Genomic DNA, 5,821 nt, shown 5'->3' with positions numbered 1-5,821 from the left:
CATCAAGAGTGGAAAAGCGGTTCTACTGCAGCATCTCCATGAACTTCTGTGTCTCTGTTGGAAGGAAAGATCTGCACCTCAAAACATGCGTGATGCAAACATTGTCACCTTGTACAACAATAAGGGGGAATCGCAGTGACTGCAGCAATTAGCGAGGCATCTCCTTGCTAAGTATTGTGGGGAAGGTCTTTGCTCGCATTGCTCTGACCAGATTGCAGACCCTGGCATCACACATCTATCCTGAGTCTCAGTGCAGCTTCAGAGCTGGTAGATCGACAGTCGACATGATTGTCTCACTTCGGCAGTTACAGGAGAAGTACTGTGAACAGTACAGACCACTCTACATTGTCTTTACATATGAACATACGAATTAGGAGCAGGAGTGGGCCACTCGTCCCTTCAAGCCTGCTTCACCATTCAATAAGCTCATGGCTGAACTGATTACTCCACATTTCCATCTACCTCCGATAACCTTTCACCCCCTTGCAGATAAAGAATCTATCCATCTCTCCCTTAAAAATATTCAAAGACTCTGCTTCCACCGCCTTTTGAGGAAGAAAATTCCAAATACTCACGACCCTCTGAGGGGGAAAATTGCTCTTCATCTCTGTCTTAAATGGGTGACCCCTTATTTTTAAACAGTGACCCCTAGCTCTAGATTCTCCCACAAGGGGAAACATCCTTTCCACATCCACCCTGTCAAAACCCCTCAGGATCTTGTATGTTTCAATCATGTCGCCTCTTTCTCTTCTAAACTCTAGTGGATACGAACCTAGCCTGTCCAATCTTTCCTCGTAAGACAGCCCACCCATTCCATGTTTTAGTCTAGTAAACCTTCTCTGTACTACCTCCAATGCATTTACATCCTTCCATAAATAAGGAGACCAGTACTGTACTCAGTGTTGCAGAAGAGGTCTCACCAATGCCCTGTATAGCTGAAGCATAACCTCCCTACTATTGTATTCAATTCCCCTGGCGATAAATGAGAACATTCTATTAGCTTTCCTAATTACGTGCTGTACCTGCAGACTAACCTTTTGCGATTCGTGCACTAGGAGACTCAGATCCCCTGCATCTCAGATCTCTGCAATCTCTCACCATTTAGATAATATGCTTTTTTATTCTTCCTGCCAAAGTGGACAATTTCCCACTTTCCCACATTATACTCCATTTGCCAGGTCTTTGCCCAGTCACTTAACCTATCTATATCCCTTTGTAGCCCCCTTATGTCCTCTTCACAACCTACTTTCCTACCTATCTTTGTCATCAGCAAATTTAGCAACCATACTTTTGGTCCCTTCATCAAAGTCATTTCGAGAATTGTAGAAGGTTGAGGCCCCAGCACAGATCCCTGTGGACCACTCGTTACTTCTTGCCAACCAGAAAATGACCCATTTATGCTGACTCTCTGTTTCCTGTCAGCTAGCCAATCCTCCATCCATGCCAATATGTTACACCTGACACCATGAGCTTTTATTTTCTGCAATAACCTTTGATATGTCACCTTATCCTTCTGCAAATCGAAGTAAAATACATCCACCGGTTCCCCTTTATCCACAGCACATGTAACTCCCTCAAAGAACTCCAATAAATTGGTTAAACATGATTTCCCTTTCACAAAACCATGTTGACTCTGCCTGATTAGCTTTATTTTTACTAAATGCCCTGCTATAACATCTTCAGTAATCGATCCTAACATTTTCCCTGAGACAGATGTTAAGCTAACTGGCCTGTCGTTTCCTGCTTTCTGTCTCCCTCCCTTTTTGAATAAATGAATTACATTCGCTACTTTCCAATCTAACAGAACCTTCCCGAAGCGAGGGAATTTTGGAAAATTAAAACCAGCGCATCAACTATCTCACTAGCCACTTCAGGACCTGGCGACTTGTCAGCCCGCAGCTCCAACAATTTGTTCAGTACCACTTCACTGGTGATTGTAATTTTCTTGAGTTCCTCCATCCCTTCCATTTCCTGACTTACAGCTAATACTGGGATGTTATTTGTATCCTCAATAGTGAAGACCAATCCAAAGTATCTGTTCAATTCATCTGCCATCTCTTAATTATCCATTATTAATTCCCCAGACACACTTTCCATAGGACCAACACTCACTTTGTTAACTCTTTTCTTTTTAAAATATCTATCGAAACTCTTACTAGTTGTCTTTATATTTCTCACTAGCTTTCTCTCATACTCTAATTTTACCTTCCTTACCAATCTTTTAGTCATTCTTTGCTGTTTTTTTTATATTCTGTCCAATCTTCTGACCTGCCTCCCATCTTTGCACAATTATAGGCTTTTTCTTTAAGTTTGATAGTATCTTTAACTGTTTTCCTGAACCATGGATGGTGAGTCCCACCTTTGGAATTTTTCTTTCTCGTTGAAATATATCTATTCTGTGTATTCTGAAATTTTCCTTAAATGTCTGCCACTGCATCTCTATTGACTTATCCCTTAACCTAATTTGCCAGTTCACTTTAGCTAGCTCTGCTTTCATGCCCTTATAATTGCCCTTATTTAAGTTTAAAATACTCGTTTGGGACCCACTCTTCTCTCCCTCAAACTGAGTGTAAAATTCAATCATATTATGATCGCTACTACCTAGGGGCACCTTAACTACGAGGTCATTAATTAATCCTATCTCGTTGCACAATGCCAGGTCTAGTATAGCCTGCTCTCAGGTTGGCTCCAGAACTTATTTTTCCAAGAAATTATACCAAAAACATTCTATGTACTCCTCATCTAGGCTACCTCTGCCCATCAGAAATTCCAGTCTATATGTAGATTAAAATCCCCCATAATTATTGCTGTACCTTTCTGACAAGCTGCCATTAATTCTTTTTTTATACCCCATCCTACAGTGTGGTTAATGTTAGCTGGCCTGTACACCACTCCCACAAGTGACTTCTTGCCTGTATTATTTCTCATCTCAACTCAAACTGCTTCTACATCGTGATCTCCTGAACTTAGGTCATCCCTCTCTATTGCGCTAATACCATCATTAATTAACAGAGTTACCCCATCACCTTTTCCAAGCTTCCTGTCCTTCCTAAATGCCATGTAACCTCCAATATTCACATCCCAATCTCTGTCGCCCTGCAGCCATGTCTCTGTAATGACTATCAGATCGTACTTATTTATTCTATTTGTGCTCTCTGTTCATCTGTTTTGTTTCGAAAGCTCCATGCATTCAGATACAGAGCACTTAGTTTTGTCCTTTTATTATTTTTGTAACCTCTAGCCTTATCTGTTGATTTACTCTTAGATTTGTACATTCTGTCCCTTCCTGTCACAGTCTGTTTATCATTTCCCATATTTATACCTTTCTCTCTTGCCTTGCCTCTCCTCCTTGATTCACCATATCTTCCCAAATTTGATCCCTTGCCCCCACTATTCAGTTTAAAACCGTCTCTACGTCCCTCGTTATGTGGCTCGCGAGAACACCGGCACCAGCACGGTTCAGGTGTAGACCGTCCCAACGGTACAGCCACCTCTTTCCCCAGTACTGGTGCCAATGCCCCACGAACCAGAACCCACTACTACCACACCAGTCTTTCAGCCGCACATTACTTTCTCTAATCTTATTTGTCCTATGCCAATTTGCACATGGCTCAGGTAATAATCCAGAGATGATTACCTTTGAGGTTCTGCTTCTTAATTTGGTGCCTAGTTCCTCATACTGACTATGCAGAACCTCTATCCTTGTCCTGCCTATGTCGTTGGTACCGACATGGACCACGACAACTGGATCCTCCCCCTCCCATTGTGTGTTTCGCACCAGCCCTGAGCAGACGTCCTGAATCCTGGCACCGGCAGGCAACACAGCCGTCTGGACTCTTGCTCTTTGCTGCAGAGAACAGTGTTAATCCACCTTACTATACTGTCCCCCACTACCACTACATTCCTTTTTTCTCACACTTTGAGCCGCAAACACGTTTTTTAAATTTTCAAAATATACTTTATTCATAAAAATCTGCAAAGATTACATTGCCAAACAGTTTCAAACAGCACCAAATAATACAAACATTGCAAGGGAGATCAGTTTCCTTCTCTCCTATCATGAGTTTCTTCACAACCCTTCCATTTCACTATTGTCATGCCAATTACAGTTTTACATTTACAGCAAAAGAAAATATCAACGATACAGTTCGAGGGATTTCCCATGGATCCAGCCCCACAGTTCAGCTTGGTGGGGGGACCTTACACTGTGGTCTTTCCCCATTGAGCCTTTGCTGCGGCTGCTCCAAGCTTTAGTGCGTCCCTCAGCACGTAGTCCTGGACCTTGGAATGTGCCAGTCTGCAACATTCGGTGGTGGACAACACTTTGCGCTGGAAGACCAGCAAGTTTCGGGCAGACCAAAGGGTGTCTTTCACCGAATTGATAGTCCTCCAGCAGCAGTTGATGTTTGTCTCGGTGAGCGTCCCTGGGAACAGCCCTGAGAGCACAGACTCCTGTGTTACAGAGCTGCTTGGGATGAACCTCGACAAAAACCACTGCATCTCTTTCCACACCTGCTTTGCAAAGACACATTCCAGGAGGAGGTGGGCGACCGTCTCTTCCCCACCACAGCCAACGCGGGGGCACTGTGCGGAGGGGGCGAGACTTCGGGTGTGCAGGAAGGATCTGACGGAAAGGGCCCGTCTCACCACCAGTCAAGCTACGTCTTGGTGCTTGTTTGAAAGTTCTGGTGATGAGGCATTCCGCCAAATGCCTTTGACGGTCTGCTCGGGGAACCATCCGACAGGATCCACCATCTCCTTTTCCCGTAGGCCCTTGAGGACATTCCGTGCAGACCACTGCCTGATGGACCGGTGGTCAAAGGTGTTTTGCCGCAGAAACTAAACACTTTTTTTTTATTTCCAAAATATACTTTATTCATAAACATCTGTAAAAATTACATTGCCAAACAGTTTCCAAACAGCACCAAAAAATACAAACATTGCAAGGGATATCAGTTTCCTTCAATACTCTCATGAGTTTCTTCCCAACCCTTCCGTTTCACAATTGTCATGTCAATTACAGTTTTCCATTTGCAGAAAAATGGACCTTAATCACTTACAGATACTCATCAAACATGCAGCTTTTTCCAAACCAATCAACTACCTGCTTGCCTGTGATGTCACAGCTCAACAGATCCTCACCAAACAGCTCCTTCCACTGCACCGAAGCAAGAACCAAATCCTGTGAACTCACCCCAGCGGCTCTCTGTTTCCCTGCTCTCACTCTCCATTGTAATATCACTTTTTGATTTTTTTACCCCAGCTCTGCTCCTGCTGTGCTCCTCTCTCTCGCTCTGTCTCTGAGTCGGTGCTTTTGACACACTTGTTCACTCTCTGTTCCGTCGTGCTCTTCTGTCTCTGGTCCAAAATCTGACTCTGGTGGGATTTGAACCCACAACCTTTGAATGCCTTTTTTATCATTACTTAGAAGTCCAACACGCTATCCATTGCGCCACAGAGGCGCACATATTTTGATAAACATCACCAAGGCCTTTGATCTTGTCAGCAGAGACGGACTCTTCAAATTGCGATGGAAACTCGGCTGCCCTCCTGAACTCTTGGGCATCATCTCTTCTTTCCACGAGAACATGCACAGTTCCATCAGTTACAATGGAGCAACATCAGACACTTTCAAGATCAGCAGTGGGGTAAAGCAAGGCTGCGTGCTGGCGCCAACTCTGTTAGGAACAGAGGAACATAGGAGTAGGCCATTCATCCCGTCGAGCCTTTTCTGCCATTCAATTCGATCATGGCTGATCATCCACCTCAACGCCCCTTTCCCGTGCTCTCCCCATATCCCTTGATGTCATGAGTATCAAGA

The 5,821-nt window shown here is 44.0% G+C and overlaps 1 non-coding gene across 1 annotated transcript; it reads right to left on the bottom strand.

Annotated features, from left to right (window-relative positions):
• Window positions 1-5,371: 5,371 nt before the first annotated feature.
• trnar-ucu (transfer RNA arginine (anticodon UCU)) lies at window positions 5,372-5,462 on the bottom strand. The gene is given in 2 exon segments: window positions 5,372-5,407; window positions 5,426-5,462. It is a non-coding gene; the product is annotated as a tRNA-Arg (tRNA).
• Between the last annotated feature and the right edge of the window lie 359 nt (window positions 5,463-5,821).

This window comes from Heterodontus francisci, unplaced genomic scaffold, assembly GCF_036365525.1.
Source record: "Heterodontus francisci isolate sHetFra1 unplaced genomic scaffold, sHetFra1.hap1 HAP1_SCAFFOLD_51_2, whole genome shotgun sequence".
In the NCBI taxonomy this organism is placed as follows: Eukaryota; Metazoa; Chordata; class Chondrichthyes; order Heterodontiformes; family Heterodontidae; genus Heterodontus; species Heterodontus francisci.
This window is presented reverse-complemented; position numbering and strand designations above follow the sequence as displayed.